Source organism: Schistocerca nitens, chromosome 1 (assembly GCF_023898315.1).
Source record: "Schistocerca nitens isolate TAMUIC-IGC-003100 chromosome 1, iqSchNite1.1, whole genome shotgun sequence".
Taxonomy (NCBI): Eukaryota; Metazoa; Arthropoda; class Insecta; order Orthoptera; family Acrididae; genus Schistocerca; species Schistocerca nitens.
This window is the reverse complement of record NC_064614.1, coordinates 688,668,394-688,691,137: the sequence shown is the minus strand read 5'-3', so window position 1 is coordinate 688,691,137 and position 22,744 is coordinate 688,668,394.

Sequence of the window (22,744 nt, the reverse complement as noted above, 5' to 3'; positions counted from 1 at the left end):
CGAAAGCGGCCGCCGATACGCCGGCGGCCCGGCGCTCGTCACAAGGGACGCTGTCTCCCTGTCCCGGATGGTCGGTACGCTGTTGCAACGAAGGACATTGAGCTACACGCAAACTGCATGAAACTTGAGGAGTTCCAATCTGGTGTTTCCTGACGCTGCTAGCAGAAATGATGCGTGCCAAAGCCGGCTGTTCTTCTTTAATTTCATTTCTTCCAGTGAAAGTTTCTTCACAGATGCATTTTTTATTTTATTTTTTTGTTCATCTCATGAACCAAGACAATACAGACACATCTTCAGGTACCGACTGAACAAAAAGTACAAATGTGATCGTTTGTATTACATTCCTCGTGTAACTACAGATAGTGGTCATTTATACGTAAATTAATGTACGTACACGAGACATGACGTAGTAGTCAAACAATTAGAGATAACACCAACAATGAGATTTACGTCAGATAATACAGGTTGTATAAAATGCTTTTGTTTAAGGTGCTATCAAAATGTGTCTGGCAAACATACTAAAAAGTAGGGTAGAGTCATGTAGTATCTCCCGGCTTCAGTTGTTTCACTTTACAGTGTAAATGTGGTGGTTAATAGGGATATTAATAAACTATTCTGTTACATCTACATCTACATGACTGCTCTGCAATTCATATTTAAGTGCTTGGCAGAGGGTTCATCGAACCACAATCATACTATCTCTCTACCATTCCACACCCGAACAGCGCGCGGGAAAAACGAACACCTAAACCTTTCTGTTCGAGCTCTGATTTCTCTTATTTCATTTAGATGATCATTCCTACCCATGTAGGTTGGGCTCAACAAATTATTTTCGCATTTGGAAGAGAAAGTTGGTGACGGAAATTTCGTAAATAGATCTCGCCGCGACGAAAAACGTCTTTGCTGTAATGGCTTCCATCCCAATTCGCGTATCATATCTGCCACACTCTCTCCCCTACTACGTGATAATACAAAACTAGCTGCCCTTTTTTGCACCCTTTCGATGTCCTCCGTCAATCCCACCTGGTGAGGATCCCACACCGCGCAGCAATATTCTAACAGAGGACGCACGAGTGTAGTGTAAGCTGTCTCTTTAGTGGACATGTTGCATCTCCTAAGTGTCCTGCAAATGAAACGCAACCTTTGGCTCGCTTTCCCCACAGTAACATCTATGTGGTCTTTCCAACTGCAGTTGTTCGTAATTTTAACACCCAGGTACGTAGTTGAATTGACAGCCTTGAGAATTGTACTATTTATCGAGTAATCGAATTCCAACGGATTTCTTTTGGAACTCATGTGGATCACCTCACACTTTTCGTTATTTAGCGTCAACTGCCACACCATACAGCAATCTTTTCTAAATCGCTTTGCAACTGATACTGGTCTTCGGATGACCTTACTAGACGGTAAATTACAGCATCATCTGCGAACAACCTAAGAGAACTGCTCAGATTGTCATCCAGGTCATTTATATAGATCAGGAACAGCAGAGGTCCCAGGACGCGTCCCTGGGGAATACCTGATATAACTTCAGTTTTACTCGATGATTTGCCGTCTATTACTACGAATTGCGACCTTCCTGACAGGAAATCATGAATCCAGTCGCACAACTGACACGATACCCCATAGGCCCGCAGCTTGATTAGAAGTCGCTTGTGAGGAACGGTGTCTAAAGCTTTCCGGAAATCTAGAAATACGGAATCAACTTGAGATCCCCTGTCGATAGCGGCCATTACTTCGTGCGAAAAGACAGCTAGCTGCGTTGCACAAGAACGATGTTTTCTGAAACCATGCTGATTACGTATCAATAGCTCGTTCCCTTCGAAGTGATTCATAATTTTTGAATACAGTATATGCTCCAAAACCCTACTGCAAACCGACGTCAATGATATAGGTCTGTAGTTAGATGGATTACTCCTACTACCCTTCTTAAACACTGGTGCGACCTGCGTAGTTTTCCAGTCTATAGGTACAGATCTATCGGTGAGCGAGCGGTTGTATATGAGTGCTAAGTAGGGAGCTATTGTATCAGCGTAATCTGAAAGGAACCTTATCGGTATACAATCTGGAACTGAAGATTTGCCCGTATCAAGCGATTTGAGTTGCTTCGCAACCCCTAAGGTATCTACTTCTAAGAAACTCATGCTAGCAGATGTTTGTGTTTCAAATTCTGGAATATTCCATTCATCTTCCTTCGTGAAGGAATTTCGGAAAACTGCGTTCAATAACTCCACTTTAGCGGCACAGTCGTCGGTAACAGTACCATCGGCACTGCGCAGCGAAGGTATTGACTGCGTCTTGCCGCTTGTGCACTTTACATACGACCAGAATTTCTTCGGATTTTCTACCAAATTTCGAGACAATGTTTCGTTGTGGAACCTATTAAAGGCATCTCGCATTGAAGTCCGTGCCAAATTTCGCGCGTCTGTAAATTTTAGCCAATCTGTGGGATTTTGCGTTCTTCTGAACTTCGCATGCTTTATCCGTTGCCTCCGTTGCCTCTGCAACAGAGTTCGGACCTGTTTTCTGCACGACGGGGGATCTTTGAATTTGAGCCACATCTCGTCTACATTTGCATAGTCAGTTCGGAAGGAATGGAGATTATCTCTTAGGAAGGCTTGTAGTGACACTTTATCCGATTTTTTAAATAAAATTATTTTGCGTTTGTTTCTGGTGGTTTTGGAAGAAACGGTATTGAGCCTAGCTACAACGACCTTGTGATCACTAATCCCTGTATCAGTCATGACGCTCTCTATCAGCTCTGGATTGTTTGTGGCTAAGACGTCAAGTGTGTTTTCGCAACCATTTACAATTCGCGTGTGTTCGTGGACTAATTGCTCGAAATAATTTTCGGAGAAAGCATTTAGGACAATCTCGGAAGATGTTTTCTGCCTACCACCGGTTTTGAACAAGTATTTTTGCCACCATATCGAGGGAAGGTTGAAGTCCCCACCAACTATAACCGTATGAGTGGGGTATTTATTTCTTACGAGACTCAAATTTTGTCTGAACTGTTCAGCAACTATATCATCGGAGTCTGGGGGTCGGTAGAAGGAGCCAATTATTAACATAGTTCGGCTGTTAAGTATAACCTCCACCCAAGTATCTACTTTGACTTCACTACAAGATAAACCACCACTGACCGACACAAACACTCCACCACCAATTCCGCCTAATCTACCTTTCCTGAACACCGTCTGAGACTTCATAAAAATTTCTGCAGAACTTATTTCAGGCTTTAGCCAGCTTTCTGTACCTATAACGATTTCGGCTTCTGTGCTTTCTATTAGCGCTTGAAGTTCAGGGACTTTCCCAGCAGAACTACAACAATTTACAACTACAATTCCGACTGTTCCTTGATCCAAGCACGTCCTGTATTTGCCATGCACCCTTTGAGATTGCAGCCCACCCCGTACTTTCCCGAGGCCTTCTAACGTAAAAAAACCGCCCAGTCCACGCCACACAGCCTCCGCTACCCGTGTAGCCGCCAGCTCAGTGTAGTGAACTCTTGACCTATTCAGCGGAACCCGTCTTTCGCTGCCTGCCACGCCTAGGAACGACCTCCCAATCAACCACAGGCGAGGACTCAGCCCCACTGCGGGCAGCGATCGGGGCAACCACAGCGGCAGACCGATCTGGGGACAGACGGGACGAGGTTGACATTCCCGTGATACCCAAGTCCGGCTCCCCACAGTGGTGCCCATTGGCAACAGGCTCAAGCTGTGCGACCGAAGTCAGCGCCGCTTGCAGCTGTGATGCCAACTCAGGGATGCCAATTCAGCCCTCATCCTAACACAGCAATCACAGTCCCTGTCCATTCTAATCGATGTTGAACAACAGTTACTGAAACACGAGTCCGTGCCTAGTTAACGCAAGGGAAACACGCAAAGAATGTATTAACTAACCTGTACAAATGCCTAACGACTGCGCTACAATCTGCCTGAATTTACGATTACAGTAACTAAAACTCGAAATTACACCTCCTATACGAAACTCACACGCAATTTAAGTAAGAATCTACTAAGTAAACACTAAAGCGCGATGCTACAACTCTCCAATACTATAATACGCCCGAAATTTATGAATTAAACAATGCAAGTACCCAAAAACACGCAAAGAAATTAAGAATTAAACTATGTAACAAATAAGTAAGCTAGGGTTATAGGACTTGCTGCTGCAGCTGCTTATCCAACGGCGGCAGGGAGCACACTGGCTGTAACCAACCTACACTGACCGTTCAAAACAAAAACAGAAGACAGACGACTACGGGAATTTACACTATTCAGGTACTAAAGCGCGATGCTACACCTCTCAAATACTATAATACGCCTGAAATTTATGAATTAAACAATGCAAGTACCCAAAAACACGCAAAGAAATTAAGAATTTAACTATGTAACAAACAAGTAAGCTAGGGGTATACGACTTGCTGCTGCAGCTGCTTATCCAACGGCGGCAGGGAGCACACTTGTAGACATGTTCTTTGAATTGTACAATGTAAAGATTTGTATTTTTATTTAGGGTACTTAACTACGTCGGAAGTAAAAGAGCAACAATTACAAGGCTTTTAGAAAGGGTCTTGCAGTATCTTTGATAATATCGGCTGTTAATGATACACAATAGTGATACTTATTGAATAATAATAGAAGACAAGAGCAGGGGAACTTATTGTTACTATTGTGGATCAGCTCTCCAATTATTAACTCATTTGGACCCTGCTGAAACCTAAAGCTCCTTGGACGCTTGTAGATTCTAGCTTTCTTGGAGAAGGACCAACATATCTCGACATGAAATTACAGTAAAATTGCTTTCTAGCAACCTAATTCCGCTCAGCCAAAGCAAATGCAAGAATTGCGTTTCTATTGAAGAACCTGAACTTATTATCCAATTGTTGTATTTATTACAATAACTATTTTTTATCAAAAATGTTCTCGAATGTACCCATTTGAGGAGTTAATGCTACAGAATTACTTCGTGTAATTGCTCTTTTCCTGTCTTCAAGAGTACTTCGAGATACAAAAAACGCTTCAGCTGCCTCCCTCATTGTCATTTCGTTAGACGTAGTTTTATTCAGAGCTATTTCCCAACACACTTCATTCCAGTTTCCTAATACTTTTTTTTCGTTATTAGCCATGTCAGTCTGAAAATAAATAAGAAGAAGAAAATGTATTATAAAAATTGGAATTACTTCTGGCCGACGCTGAAAGGCAATCGGTTGGTCGCTACTGAACGACAAATACGCCGTAAAATCTATTTATTTTGTACGCTCTTTTGAACAGTCATGAAACGTTTGTTGTATGTCATTTCTCACGTAACGTAGATAATCAAAGTATAACCGTCATCAGGCACTCAGAGCAGACAAAGCACTCAAGAGACGAAGAAGATATACTGGTCCACTGCACATGGATACACAAGTCTCCTACGGCTTGCTCTACGCTTCTGCTATCCGGAGGCGGAAATGGAAATCACAGTAGTGGCGATACTGTAAGTCGGCTGATATTGCACGACTGTCTCCTTTATAGAAATGCTGGAAGGGATTCTAACTGGGGGTGTCAGGCAAACTAATAGAGTGGTGTTCTCATACATTCATTATTTATCAAAGAGTGGAAGGGAGCATAATTTTGAAATCATAACACATTCTATGTTAAACGAACTGCTGTGACTGATGTTGATGACTACCAGCTAGAAAGATAATAAACGGCCTAACTACCCCTATTTATTTATTTCACCAGTCTAGGTAATTTGAAATCCCCTGCCGGCCGCTGTGGCCGAGCGGTTCTAGGCACTTCAGTTGGGAACCGCGTTGCTGCTACGGTCGCAGGTCCGAATCCTGCCTTGGGCATGGATGTGTGTGATGTCCTTAGGTTAGTTAGGTTTAAGTAGTTCTACGTGTAGGGGACTGGTGACCTCAGATGTTAAATCCCATAGTGCTTAGAGCCATTTCAACCATTTGAAATCCCCTAGCACTGAATTTTCATTTCCTTATAAAGTATTCAACGATGGGACAGTTTACTACGATCACAAGCAGCTTCAATCTCCAATTCTGTTACTATCTGTCGGAGGTAGTCACAGAAGTCAGAGCAGCTTGCATAACGTGGGAGATGCTTTTATATACATTTCTATTGGTTTTAGCATTAAGGTACCGTAATTACATTCCCTTCCTCTCTTAGATAAATTGTGCACATATGAGAAAGTATCATATATTATGACTGGCATTCCTATTTAGAAAGCGTGCCAACAATTTATATACTATTACCTGTGTTTCTCACCCATCCTACTCTTCAACTATCCCAATATTTCTTTCAAGTCTACCTCAACAGTTTTATCTATTGATGCAACCGATGGTACCTCTCCGTAAGTCCCACAAAAATAGTCAATTATCATAGAAGAAGCCACCCAAACTTTCTGTCCCTGAGACCTTTACCTCACAATCCACAACCATCTAGTCACACTCTATCTACAAAATTAATATATCTCAGACTAACACTCGACCGGTAACTAACGTGGGACCCCCATCTATTAATCATCCAGAACGCACCCCACAATAGATTAAAATAGCTAAACTATGGAAAGGCTCAAGATGGGGACTAAATCTCATCTCTGGCCTCCGCTCCGTGCCTACAGTACCTTCTTCCGCCCTATCGTTGACTACGCCAATGTTCTATCGTTATCTGTGCCTGTGTTTCATGGGGCTTTCCGGCCTCCTTCCCCATACACTGCGCCTTGACTCCCATATCCGTCTACTATTGTCCACCCGTCCTCTATGGTAATTAGTCAAATTTCTCATATCCTTCAACGCTTATTACACTTACGCCTCTCCTATATCTCCTGACACATTGTAGTGTGCCCTGTCCTTGACAACCCTGGTCTGCTACCAAGCCTCTGTCTACAGGTCCCCACTTCCCTCAATGCACTCCACTGCTTTCACAAAGGAATTTCAATCGCCTTTACCTCCCATATCGTGAACTCGTTCCCGAGATCTACCCATTCGTCCAAACATTATCCATGTTACTAATCCCATCCCAAATGAAGGCTTAAACTCACTGTTTCCTCACCCAACCGTAATAACACTGCCATCCCCTCACCTGCACCCCAACTACGTGTTCCTTCTCCATCCAGCATCCTCCACAAAGCATCCCATATCTCAACCACATTCACAGTTACTACGAGTTCACATCACATCATCCTCTTTATGATTATGTATATACATCACACCATCACCATAAAAGTCATCCGTATTTGAACTTCACGAATTGTATTTTAATCCGTATTTTTATAATCAATGCATATGGATCAAAAGCAGCAACATGGCCGCTGTCAGCTCTCCTCTCTTGATGTACTGGCTCTACGATATACCAGAAATAGATTGATGAATACTTGATCAGTATCTGTAGGAAAATGATGAATGTAACACAGATGTTCGCATGAGTACTTTGTGTTGCTTATGTAGCTGAAGATAAGATGTTGCCTTGAAATCGATTGTGCACTCATGAAATAAAGATAAAAATAAAATTAAAAAAAAAATACAGCTCCAAGAAAGCTGATTTCCAATTGAATAAGTAACATCTGTATGTCCTATGGATATTCGGTACATAGCCCACTCCTCAAAAACATTGAATTTCAAGTCATAACTAGGTACAGTCATATACGTTTTGTCAGACAAATCGAAAAGATGATATTCTAGGAAACACCAATCACATTGACTATTTGTCTTGAAGTCTTGCGTTATACTGAATGAGACTATTTCATGTACACAGAAGTAATTTCAGGTGTATTCCAGTGTTCTGAGATTGACGTCTGCTATTCGTATTATGCAGAGATTATCAGAAAAAACTGACTTTCGTGAAAGTCCCTGATATTCGAAGCAAAAACTTTCCAGTAAACGTGGGTCAGCGAGAGAGCCGCTTTCGAAATAACTGCCAATTTATAATTAGAAGCCACCACTGACTTCAAAATGAAGTATAATCCTCATTACTAAAATCGTCTTTCAAATGTAATAAAGACAGATTTCAACCGCAGTCTATCCTAACAAGAAATATCCCACCACTTAAGCACGTTAAACCCTACGATTAACTGTACTCTCGTACCTGTTCAAGATGGTTCACTTACTGTCTTCGCATTTCGATGTACGACTAACAGTGCACTCGTTTCTGCAGGGAGTTTCGGATTGTTTCAAACACCAGCGGCTAATCTCGTAAATCTTAACTGGAGCGTACAAGTACAGTTCGCTGCTCTAGCCTTCATATGACTTTTTAAATTGTTTGAGATGACACCGAGAAGAAAACGAACACCTGAGTATTGGTGATTAGGTTATCATGGAAGCCACATTCCTTCAACGTCGCACAAAGAAATATGAGCACGAATGAATCGGGACTAAATGTAAAATTTTACATTTAAAGTGCGTTAGTACCGCCCAGGACAATATTTCATACGGAAGTCCGTTGCGGTTCGTAATCGCGCTTTCGCAATTAGCTGCGAAGCAGCTCCTTTGCTGACCTAAGTTTACTGGAAGGCTTTTGTTTCATTTAACGTATCATCACCCGTGACAGTTATCGCGATTAATTGTGATCCACTCAGTATTTTGATAGCTTGTTCTTATAAAATGTGTACATACCTAAGAGACGGGCAAATAGCTCTTAATGCAGGGAAAATATAATGTTGTACTCTTCAAGAAATTGAATATAAAAATCTTTATTGTTATAGTCTGTTATACTCATGTTGTACAAACACTTGTAACTGATAATATTTCAGAATGTTAGGTGGAGAAAATAATAGGTTCCGATTCGATATTAAAGTGCTGAGATTTGTTATAAAATGCCTGTATTGCTAAAATGCTTAAATGTGTGGAACCTGTTTCATGTCTGTTTAACAGACAAATCGAGTTTATGGATGGGAGGGCATAACAGTAACGGGTATATTCATTTCAAGGAATCGAGAAGCTGAAAATCTGAATTGGATCGCAACGAAGAAATAATGTATTGCATAAAATTCCCTTGTTACGTTCAAGAAATGCTTCCCAGGAAAAATCTGCAAATATATTATAATTAATTACACCAAAAAACAAAAATAAAATTAATTATTTACGAGAACGGGAAAGGGAACGGTTAGGTACCGTAGTTTATTCCACAATAAAACGTGTCATCTCATGCGAACTTTATAAAAAATTTCTAATCGTAGATGCAGGTGATACCAAATATCGTATAACGCAGGTGGTATCAAACCTCGAGTAACGTTTTATAGATTATGGTTATGTCATATTTTCGAGGAGATGTTTTATAATGCAGATGAAAAAACAACGTCGGAATTTCTCTGATCGTGCCGCAAATCGTGAGGATTTGATTGGCAGTTGGCTTCCTAGTAAAAATATGGATTGATACCAGCAAGGTATGCTTACACTATGTGATCAAAAGTATCCGGACACCTGGATGAAAATGACTTACAAGTTCGTGGCGCCCTCCATCGGTTATACTGGAATTCAATATGGTGTTGGGCCACCCTTAACCTTGATGACAGCTTCCACTCTCCCAGGCATACGTTCAGTCAGGTGCCGGAAGGTTTCTTGGGGAATGGCAGCCCATTCCTTACGGAGTACTGCTCTGAGGAGAGGTATCGGTATCGGTCGGTGAGCCATGACACGAAGTCGGTGTTCCAAAACATCCCAAAGGTGTTGTGTAGGATTCAAGTCAGGACACTGTGCAGGCCAGTCCATTACAGGGATACTTCTGTCATGTAACCACTCCGCCACAGGCTGTGCGTTATGAACAGGTGTTCGATCATGTTGAACGATGCAATCGCCATCCCCTAATGGCTCTTCAACAGTGGGAAGCAATAAGGTGCTTAAAACATCAATGTAGGCCTGTGGTGTGGTGCCACGCAAAACAACAAGGGGTACAAGTCCCCTCCATGAAAAACACGTCGACACCATAACACCACTGCCTCCGAATTTTACTTTTGGAATTACACGCGCTGGCAGATGTTCAGCGGGCATTCGCCACATTGTGTACCGTGAGTCATCACCTCACACAACGTTTTTCCACTGTTCAATCGTCCAGTGTTCACGCTCCTTACACCGAACGAGGCGTCGTTTGGAATTAACCGGCTTGATGAGTGGCTTACGAGCAGCCTCTCGACCATGAAATCCAAGTTTTCTCACCTCCCACCTGTCATAGTACTTGCAGTGGATTGGGGGGGGGCGGATACTTTTGATCGCATATTGTATGTGATGGAGGATTAGTCCTGTCAGTAAATAATACCGTCACACCCGCAGACCTCATCATGATATTAACAATCATAGTAATTTATTGTTATCTAATCAATGCTGCGGAGGCAAGCTTATTGTCACCTGATTAGGGGTTGATTAGTCAAAATGGGGCCATTAGCAGGCGGAGACACAGTGTCAGAAGATGTGCGCTGCTTTGTATACCCTCTCTAATTCTGCTAATATAATACAGATTATCCCGGAATCTGTACTTGACGTTTATCTTTTTTTTTGCAACAGTGATAAATATTTTTTTTACGTTTGAAGACAATTGTTACTTTCATTTTGTTTGCAATGATTCGGGATAAATCTGCCATCTTTGTTGCATAATCTCTCCATATGTCTTGGGCTTAAACATACGAAAAATATACTGAAAAATGATACAAGTGAACAGCAAATCCAGCTGTGCGGAATACAGTTCACCACTCAAGGTAACAAGCTAACTGACCGATTTGAGGGTGGGCAAGTGTGTGATATGATTTTCCAATCAAGCGGTGGTCCGAACGGTCCGTTGTAGTTACGAGTCTGCATCTGTTGAGCCGACATTCTGTCTAGTTTGCTAAGACTATACCTGATAAATACTAATTTATGTGGGTTACCAATTTATAATAAGATCGGTACTTTTGTTGTCCTAGGTGCCAAAACACAATGTAATAACAAGCTCTTGAGGAAACAAGTTCGATGAGCACTGTTCTGTATCGCATAAGATTACTTCATGTCTCTTCAACGTTAGCGCTAATTACGGCGTTGAAAAATAAAGAGGGTCTCTCTCAGCAGCGCGCATAGTAAGTTTCTTCTTAGAAGGCTGCAGGTACTTTGCGGTGAAGCTGTCTCTCCTCGTCGTTTGCATTCAGTGCTGGAAGCAGTCGCGCTCAGCGCTACGGCGCTAACGAACCACGGGGCCTGTGGGGAAGCAGACGCAGCCAGCCGCTGGCGCCGCAAGTTTGATCACGTAATGGAAACCGCCCCGCACGCCTCGAAACAAGTTAGCGCGCTCCGGGCGCTTACCGCGGACCTGATACACCTGACTCTCTCTTCAACTCTCACCACTTGTGGCTCCAGCCACAGCCGAGGCATCTGCCTCGTCCTCTTCTGGTAGTCATGAGTATGGTTACTCTGCAGTTCATTTGCTTTTGCAGGGCTTTTAGTAAAAAAAAAAAAAAAAAAAATTACACTGAGGTGAAAGAAGTTATGCGATCGTCCTTTTGCCCGACGTAATGCAGCAGTTTCACGTAACATGGACTCAACATGTCGCTGCAAGTTCCCTGCAGAAATACTGAGCCACCATGCCTCCATAGCCGTCTATAACTGCGAAAGTTTTGCCGGTGCAGGATTTTATGTACGAACTGACCTTTCGATTATATGTCCCATGAATTTACGATGAGATTCATGTAGGGCGATCTCGGTGGCCTAATCAAAATATGCTTCAAATGACTCTGAGCACTATGGGACTTAACATCTGAGGTCATCAGTCCCCTAGAACTTAGAACTACTTAAACCTAACTAACCTAAGGACATCACAGACATCCATGCCCGAGGAAGGATTCGAACCTGCGACCGTACCATTCGCGCGGTTCCGGACTGCAGCGCCTAGAACCGCGTGGCCACCGCGGCCGGCTTGGCCTAATCATTCGTTCGGATTATTCAGAACGTTCTTCAAACCAATCGCAAACAGTTGTGGCCCAGTCACATGGCACATTGTCATCCATAAAAATTACTTCGTTGTTTGGGATTATGAAGTTCATGAATGGCTGTAAACGGTCTCCAGGTAGCCGAACTTAACCATTTACAGTCAATGATCGGTTCAAAAAATGTTCAAATGTGTGTGAAATCTTATGGGACTTAACTGTTAAGGTCATCAGTCCCTAAGCTTATACACTACTTAACCTAAATTATCCTAATTACAAACACGCACACCCATGCCTGAGGGAGGACTCGAACCTCCGCCGGGATCAGCCGCACAGTCCATGACTGCAGCGCCCGAGACCGCTCGGCTAATCCCGCGCGGCATGATCGGTTCAGCTGGACCAGAAAAGCCAGTCCATTCCGTTAAACACAGCCCACATCATTATAGGGCTATCACCAGCTTCCACAGTGCCTTGTTGAAAACCTGTATCCATGTATTCGTGGGTGTGCATCACACTCGAACCTTACTGTCAGTTCTTAAGAGTGGACTCACCTGACGAGCAACAGTTTTCCAGTAGTATTGGATCCTTCCGATATGGTCAAGAGTCCAAGAGAGGCACTGCAGGCGATGATGTGCTGTTAGTACAGGCACTCGCGTCCGTTGTTGTTGCCAAAGCCCGTTAACGCCAAATTTCGCTATATTGTCCTAAGGATAGTTCTTTATACTTCCCACATTAATTTTGACTGTTATTTCAAGCAGCGTTAACTGCCTATTAGCAATTTCCAACGATCTCCGAAGTGGACTGTCCTATACGTTTAGCTACAATTACCATTCCGTGGCCAGAGTCTGTTAATTTCCAACGTGCGGCCATGATCAGGTATGAAACCTTTTTACTTGAATAACCTGAGTACAAATAACAGCTATACCAATGCTCTGCCCTTCTCTGCCTTGTGTACGGGACAAGCACCATCTGTACGTGTGCGGCCCGGTATTCCGTGACTTAAATCACCTCATTTATGTCATTAACAGTAAATTGTGCACAGAAAATGGTTTTAGTTGACAATGTAAAAGGGTTAACTCAGAGCGTTGACGTGGCGATTCTCCATGGGTTCCTGCTTAGTTTAAAGTTGTTTGTTTCTCGTAGTCAACTCGTTGTATCGTGCATCTTGTTTATTTTCTTATCTGTGTTATTAATTATACTTTATACCCACTGGACATGCAGATAAGTTATCGGTGTTAATTACGTTTCTTTCTTTGATTTTACCAAAAAATAGTTCATATAATTTAGTAACTACCGCTTAGGTTCTGATTTATATATTGACCCCAACTATGGGGCAAGAAGTATGACGTAGCAGTTAGCGTCGTTAGCTGACGTTCTATCCATCGTTACTATTCACCGTATCTGGAAGGTGCTTGAAATTTCTAATGTTTGTATATTCTGAAATATTCGATTTTTATATAAACAGAAGCACTCAGGATCCAGGAGTTCAATACCGTTCTGACTGTATGCTGCTGTTCGAAATTAACGTGCTTTCAGTCCTGATTGAGAGCACTTCACTCAAGATCTGTAGGATTTCGAAGTGAGTTTGATAGCTCAAGGGAATTGCTTACTCGAGTACCTGTCAGAGAAAATGGACCAGTCGAGACGACAGGCCAGCTGGGAAGTACAGAGCAAGAGCTACAAATGGCAATAGGTGTGTGTGGATTCTGAAGAAAATGTGCTCTAGTGTTAAGACAAATGAAGTGGAAGTTGACTGAGAAGGTCAGCTAAGAGGACGCCTCTCGAACAGGTTCAAGGAGAGTGGGCGTGAGGGAATTGCCCAATAAGCTGGAGGAAGTATACCCTGGTGACACCGAATGATAGAGATGTAAATGGTACAAAGGGAAAAGGTACAAAGGGAAAAGGTGAAGTGAGGAAGGAAAATTTGAACTGCAACAGATTGAGGCACGGTTGTCAGGGAGAAGGTTTGACTATAAACCTAATCCTAGACGAGCAGCATGACTCCCCTTGACATGGAATGCCGTCCGCGGGGGTGGGGGGTGGGGGGGGGCGGAGGTCAAGCGGAACAGAAAGAACCGCGAGAGGCAAAAACAGTAGTGAGCATCCGATTTTGTTTCCTGGAGGCAGACAACAAGTGGGTGCTGCGATACCAAGAGCAACCATAATTCCTCTTCGTTGGGTCTAAGACCACAAATGTACCATTGGAGGACAGTAATGACGAGGAAAGGGGAGGATAGAAAAAATGAAGGGGTGTCACCTCAGCGGCTGCCGAGTGCCAGCATTCAAAGACTCACTGCTAAAGGGTGCCGAGGCTAGGGGATCCTGCTCCACGAGAACTACAGAGGCGTTGGCATTCTCCATGTGTCTGCCTGTGGAATCCAGGCCAGAAAAACAGTTGGCGGTGCGCACTGGCGACACAGAAGTCGCCCGGGTGGGGCTATCACGTGGCGACAACGTTGAAGACGATCTCCGAGTCGGCGAAGGAGAGGACCGTTTGTCTTTAATTTATTGGAGCCTTTGCGAGTGGCAGGTGACGATTCAGACATTTGTTGGCTGGTAGTTCATAAAAAGTCTTCGTGGGAGTATTCCCTCTGTTCTTTCCATCTTGCCGGTTGTGTAGGATCCCTGTCCCCTCCTCCGCCAACTGTGCAACAAGCCACCCGACTTTCACCTAGTCTGGTGGCTTGTTGCACAGTTGGTATAGGAGGGGACAGGGATCCTACCACGACACTGTGCGATTTTACCACCATGATTCTAAAGTTGAGGTCGCGTATTTGCACGGCCATGTCCTTCGTGGAGCGAGATGTAGCCGGAACAATACTATAAGTGCCGGATGATGAAACGCAGGGTTTCCGACTAGCCAACACCTTGTGAGCGACGGGGTAAGGCACTTTTTCCTTCACCTGGATCTCGTGGACGGCCCGCTGAGATACGTGGAACAAGCTCGGGAGGAAGCTGCATGGTAACTATTGCAATTGGTACAGCAGGAAGAAGGAGGACACTTGCCCTCGTGAGCACCCCTATCTCAGGATACAAATTTGGGTGGGAGTCGACAGGACATTCGAGCGTGGTTCTAATGACACTAGCAGCAGCGCTTTGGGTTCGGAATGGTGTCGGACTCTGTTAAATTCATAGCCTGCTTTGATCTTTCATGGAAGCACTATCAAATGTGAGAAAAAGATTGTGTGTGGGCATTAAGGATGCATCTACCTTTTTAATCACCCAATTGGATGCAATGGCGCCCTGATCAGAGAGGTACGTTTGGATTTCTGCCTTGGTCCGACCATCGAGCAGCCTAGTGTAAATAACACTACACGAAGAATTCAGAGCTCTATGGACCTTGACACAAACAGGATAGGCATGGAGGAGAGAAGCTGCAAACAGATGTTATGCTTCAGAATAAGAAGTAGTCTCCAAAAGCAAAGTGTCATTGCGTAACCGAGAACAGGATTTCACAGGGCCAGAAGTTGCATCAATACCTTTCTGAATAATAAAGGTATTTACTGTAGCAAAGGACTGACCGTCTTCAATACATGAAACCATAAGGAACTGTCGTGCAGCTGGGAGAGTCTTTGAATCGTTAGCCTCATTCCGTTTACGTTTAGTAGACGTTGACTGTGATGAAGATGATAGGCTCATTGTAAGAAAATCCCCTTAATTACAACCTTTTCCGATGGCGCCCTCCTTCCAACTGTGGGCCCGTCCTCAGCAGGGGGGCGTACCAACCTTTGTTAATTGTTCATACCTGAGGTCACACCTCCCGGACACATGACAGAGGGACCGATTGGCAATTTGGGAAGGTAACAGATCAGGCAGTCACCCCTTCCTGGGCATGACCTGTACCAGGGGGTACGTGCGAACCCTACATGTCGACCCAGGTCTGGGAATAGCACGTTACTCAGTCACCTGTTACGCGTCAGACACGTGGGCCAGCCATCAGGAGCACACAGGGAGGCAGAAGAAGAAGAGGAACCTAAATCAGCGAAGCAGAGGAATGGACAGGAAAAGGGGAACAAAGAAAGAAAAAAGAAACGAAGAACGGTGGAGAGATTGTTATGGAGTCAGGCTGCTGAAAATGCAGAACATGTTCCTAAAATCATCCCAGATATGTTCCCCAAAGGAGAGGATAGGCACGCAGCATGGAAGGGAAAGATGTTGCAAAACCTGGAGCTCCGTGGTAGTGGTAGCCAACCACGAACCTGCCAAAGAGCAGCGAGTCCCTTGGGAGGGTGGGGGAGGCAGTACTGTGATGGAAAAAATAGTGAACTAACCTAGTCACCATTCAAAACAAAGTCCTACGAAACTAATACTACTAACAGACCCGACCTGTTTCTGAACCCTACTACTGTTTTCTTTACATTCAAATTTAGCTTAAGCTTCATACAAGCCCACGCTGATGTTACTTGGATCTGTGCCCTAACTTAAGAAATCCCTTGAAATGGTGGAGGATCGTTCGTTTCTTACCGTCTTCTGCATCCATATGCTTTCTCCACACCGAATCCTATACCTAACTTCTCAGTTCCCACACGTCCTCTTCTCGTTAATACACCTTAGAACCCACCAGAGAAACCCACTCCCATCTGCCAACAGAGATATTTGGCTGCGCCATTCCACCCATATGGCACTTTCATGTTTTTCCCATTACCTTCCGCTAGAAAGTCAAACTGCCACTCTCGAAAAGTGAAATACGTTCAAACAAATATCGCTCATACCATCCATTGCTAACCATGTTCGCCCATAACCTCACCCCAGCCAATCCCTTCGCCTCTAACACCTCCGAGCGCCAAAAATTCTTCTCCTGTGAAAACTTTTTCATCTCGGGCAAGCACTTGCATCCTACGTCCTCAGTTAATTGTTGGATGTAGCCCAGTCTCTGTGTTTCCTCTACGGTTTTGCCCTCTATGGCTCCCTCTAGTGCCATGGAAGTTATTCCCTGATATCTTAACAGATGCCATGTCTTAATAGATGCCCTATCATCAGCATTGTTTTCCATATATTCTTTTCCACACCGATTCCGCAGAGGACCTCTTCATTCCTTACCTAATTAGTCCACCTATTTTTCAACATTCTTTTGTAGCACAACATCTCAGTTGCTTCTTTTCTGTTACTGTCTTCCCACAGTCCATGTCTGACTACCATGCAATGCTGTGCTCGAAACGTACATTCTTCCTCAAATTATGACCTATGTTAGATAGCAGTTGACCACTCCTGGCCCTATTTGCCAGTGCTAGTCTGCTTTTTTGCGCCCTCCTTGCTCATTGATTTTGCTGCCAAGGTAGCAGAATTTCTTAACTACATCAACTTCGTGATCCCTGATTCTGATGTTCACATTTCCGATTCTTCTCATTACTTTCATCTTTCTTAGATTTACTCTCAATCCATATTCTGTGCTCTTTAGACTGTGGGTTCCATTCACCTGGTCCTGTAATTAATTCTTCTTCACTTTCACCGAGTATAACAATGTCATATCCAATCTTAACAATGATCACTGTTAATTCGACGTATAGATTGATCAGCTGGAGCGAAAGGTTATATCGCTGTCTTGTGCCCTTTTTTAATGTGTGCACTTCATTTTTGGTCTTCCACTCTTATTGTTCTCTCTTAGTTCTTGTACGAGTACATATCGTATATCACCCGTCTTTCCCTATAGCTAACCCATACTTTTCTCAGGATTTCTAACATCTTACTATTTGTCACTGGCGAACGCTTTTTCTAGGTCGACAAATCCTGTGAACGTGCCTTGATTATACCCCAATCTTGGTTCCAACGTCAAAACTGCCTTTCTGGTGCCTTTACCTTTCCTAAAGCCGAACTGACTGTCATCTATCAGACCTAAGTTTTCTTTTCCTTTCATTTTGATGAGCAAATAACGTTATGACCATTGCTCACCGCCAAGTTGCATGGTGACTCGTCGCGCTGAGGGCAGATGACACGCTAAGAGAAGTGCACAAGCAGAGCAGAAACGAATGGGGAGTAATTCTAGCGACGATAGGTGGCGCAAAAGCGAAATCCGCCGACTTAAGGAACTTTACTAAACCAGATTGTCCTGGCCCAGTTGCTGGAAGCGTGCGTCTCGAAAACGGCGAAGCTGTTCTGCTATCCGCGATTTACTGTCGTTAATCAGTACTAAATTAGAATGTACATTTCTTTGAAAGAAAAACAACATCATTAACGAAAAATTACATCCTATTGCAGTAATTTTAAGTATCGAAGAAATGAAAAATACGGTCCATATGAAGTGACGAACGAAACCACAGAACAAGAAACTATGCTTATAATAAATATATTATTTTTGGACGACATGGTTGTGGAGAGAAGCAGCGATTAGTATGATTAATCAATAATTCAAAAACAGTCTTAATCGCATTTATTATTATTATTATTATTATTATACCGCCAACCGGTTTCAAACCGACGTAGGGGTCATCTTGTGGGCGTTTACACCATTGGTCGACTGCTGGTGGTGTCACTCCTATCTATCAGTGGTGTTAACGCCCAGAAGATGACCCCTACGTCGGGTTGAAACCGGTTGGCGGTATAATAATAATAAATGCGATTAAGACTGTTTTTGAATTATTGATAAATATATTAGTTAAAAAGGCTTTAGAAAAAATTACGTACATGTAGCGACTAGACTAGCATTATTTCTAACAGAAAAATCACGTTGTGGTTCATTCTTTGTTTTAGTGTATGATGTAAAAGTTAATTTTTCATTGGCATAACTGATACATATTTCCTCAACGGTGGAAGCAATGTAGATGCAGTGGTGAAAAAATGCAGAGAATTACCTGTCTTTACTCCGCTCCAGTAACACCAACGTCAGTTTCCTTCGAGGAAAAGTATGTGCCAGTGAGGAAAGAATTTTTCATCGAGGATCTTTACTGAGATCAAAAACTGAGATGAGACTGAAGAAAATATTTTTGAAACTTTGCGACTGGTGCATAGTATCTACTGGATGAGAAGCTTCGGGCACGGAAAAAGACATTAACAAGTGAGTGTAGAGGAAGACCGGAATGAAGACCTACTAGAATGAATAACAGACAAATGTAAACTGCTGAAAAACCTTTCCAGAAGGAAGCACATATTGGTGAGATATCTGGCAAGTCAATCAGGAACAGATACCTTTACACAGTAGTAATAGAACGAGAAATGTAATGGACCGATGACCATAGCAGTCTGGTCCCTTTAATCCCACAAACCAACCAATCGAGAAATGTAACTCCAGAATAAGTAGAACTGTTATCGAGAATGTACAGTGTACTGGGTACAAAGCGATTAGAAGCATGATATATAATATGAACCACTGTGAACAGGACGATATCCCATCAAACGAAGACACATGTATTATCTTAGATTATTCATTCAGGATGTCGGCCGACATTGGTCAGGAGCGGTTGTATATCGTACATTTCAAAAGCAGTATTGTTGTGTTGGAAACTGCCAAACATAAAACGTGTGAAATGCTATCATACTGATCAGCGATACAATCAAGTCATTAAGATTACAGTTCCACTAGGGGTACAAAAGCGTTTTTGAATGTGACCATTTGTACAAGTAAGCATATCTGTATGAAGATCCATCATGGCTGTGAGCGTCTCTCTATACCGCGATGGGCGTAATTAAAACAACAGAAACACGAGAAACTGTTTGTCGTGGAACATAAGTTTACCGATGGCCAAAATTATTGTTTAACACCAATAAAAACATGGTGCACACCTCTATCATAGTAATCATAGTAATCGAGGGTGGAAGTCTGTCATGAGCTTGGAAATGTCAACAGCGACACACACACACACACACACACACACAGAGAGAGAGAGAGAGAGAGAGAGAGAGAGAGAGAGAGAGAGAGAGCGAGCGGTTTCATCGCACGAATAGGAGGGCCACAGCGCAGCGGACGGCAACGTCACGAATCATCATTAGGAATTCTAAGTTACTGTATCTTAGAAGGCTTTACGATTCACAACTGAAGAAGTATATAGCGCGGTCTCAAACATGAACTGGCAATCGAATTTTATTTCGTGGTAGTAAAAAGTGCGCTAATAATCCTAGAAAACCTGAAAGTGTACTTGAATAGGAGGCGTCTGATGAACCAAAAGTTTAGTGAAAGTTATTGACGCTTCTCGCTGTCCATATCTCGTACACGATTGTCAGACTTCAAATACCTCTGCTGCTGAATTATTTGCAAACTTTAATATTCGTGTTTTTTTGTCAAGAAATCACGGTTGCTGTGACCAATTCCTAATCATTATCGCAGCAAGGGAATTAGATTTCACTGATTACAAATGCATGCACATCACGTAACGTAGGTAGTAAAAACTGCATATAGCTTCACGATTCTAATTCTATTCAAGTTGCAACTGGAACTTTTCCTTCCTTTTACAGAGTGATAAAATTTTCGTTCATAACATCCGCGTACGTTTACGAGAAGGTAGGTGGTTAATACCACAGAGATACCTTCGAAACAATTGAAGATAATACTGTACCAAATTTTAAATACACACACTTTATGAAAATATCATAAACTGTGGCATGAACGCACAAATCCTTCACACTCCGTAAGTCCCAACGGCTCAGTAAACACCGATAAACCAAAATATTGTAAAAATGGTTCAAATGGCTCTGAGCACTATGGGACTCAACTGCTGAGGTCATTAGTCCCCTAGAACTTAGAACTAGTTAAACCTAACTAACCTAAGGACATCACAAACACCCATGCCCGATGCAGGATTCGAACCTGCGACCGTAGCGGTCTTGCGGTTCCAGACTGCAGCGCCTTTAACCGCACGGCCACTTCGGCCGGCAAAATATTGTATTTACTGTTCTTTGTTACTTACATATTTCAACATCATAACACCAAAATCGCTTCTTACGGTTTTAAGCTACCTGACATTGTCCACATTGCAGTACTGTCTGCCAGCTTCGCTGAAGTTCGGCTATTCTTACTATGAGTGGGCGCAGATCAGAAAGGCAAAGCAGAAAGTAAAGATAGAATAAAAATAAGCTAAATCAGACAATATTTTACCACGACATGTGCGTTTCGTATTTACTTATATTTACCATTCTGGGTTAGAAAGGGTACACGAAACGAGATGGAACATTCAGCATATTCTAGCTACACAATGAATAGTACTCACCTTAAGTGTAGTAGCTGGTCTTCCTGTACAGATGGCCCGATTTGCCTATCTGCAACAAAAAGCAGAAACGTCCAGTAGATATTTACTCGACGTACAAGCAAAATGTATTGAGCTTTATGAATCATATACAATAAATCTTAATGAGAATCACATATTGAGTGTAGCTCATCATCGCACATGACTAATAACACTTTCGTAATCATTTGAAATCATACATACAAAATGTGCGGAACAGCGATTAGTAGTGTTATACTAATGAAACACCGTGGACATGTGACACCCAGCCTGGAAATTGTTCGTGTCAAAAGAATTCGTAATCAATAAAGTCGGGAGGTAAGTGCAATAACCGCAGAGAAATCCCATATACTTTTGCGATTAAATAGATATTTCTTTTAATTCTTTGATGGATACGGTAATAACAGTCCTAGCGCACCTGACATTTCATTTCATGTTGTACCTTTCGAAGTTGTCAGAAAGGAATTTTGTGAAATAGCATCTAATTCTGGACTCACAGAGCAGCAGGTGAATGACAGAAATCTGACTCAAATTGCAGTATAACTCGCGGTGTTGTGACGCTGTCAACTGCTAGGACAATGATATGCCTGATTATAACACTCTTGCTGTTGAACTTTGAAGGATTGAGGAATTTTCAAGGATAGTTACAGTGCATTAATATTCCAAGAAATTCATCAAAAGGAAAATCACAGGTCGACTATCTGTCGAAGACGAATTTGTTGAAGACACTTACAAGCTCGAATTAGGCAAGGAGCTGAAAATACATCGAGACAATTGCAAACGATAATCTTGGAAACTGGCTGAATTGCTTATGGTAAACCATAATAAACCTGCATCCTGATCACCAAAGAATATGGAATCCTCTCCATATCAACGAGAGATCGATGCATTTACCAGTGCAGTCTTCATTCTTTTGCAACATCAATTATTTTCAGTTTTCCCAGTGGGATTTGCGCGAGCCGGCCGGTGTGGCCGTGCGGTTCTAGGCGCTTCAGTCTGGAACCGCGCGACCGCTATGGTCGCAGGTTCGAATCCTGCCTCGGGCATGGATGTGTGTGAAGTCCTTAGGCTAGTTAGGTTTAAGTAGTTCTAACTTCTAGGGGACTGATGACCTTAGATGTTAAGTCCCATAGTGCTCAGAGCCATTTGATTTGCGCGTTTCTGATCACAAGCTGCATCCAGTAATGAGTATATTACATCACCAATAAGAATCTTCCTAAGCAAAAATTATCAAAATCAATTTTTAGAACAACAATAGCATTTTTATAACGCTAAGAACCAAAATCTGAACAAAATTACCTTATTGATACATTGGGCGCATGTCAAACAGATAAAAAAAGATCCTCTGTGGTTGAATTCAAATATGCTGATTTAGTTTCATCCAATTCTGAAAATGTTTTAAGAATAATAATCACCGAAGGCAGATTAAATCTAGTGAGTCTTTGTGGGCTTACAGATTCCAGGTCACACAACGTCAGTCAGGCGTAACGATATAAGATTGTTTTCTCGGGCATTGGTGGCTGCAAACGCACTGAACCTTAAAACACTTAGCTGAACACGTTTTCCGACAAATGCTCGAATAACTCGCGAGACAGATTACACCTGGCATGATAATCTCAAATACCCCAAGTGGCTGGAAGTGACTGACAATAAGCTCCGTCTAGTCAAGCCCACAACGCGTGTGTGGTGTACTTCCTTTCAGCCCC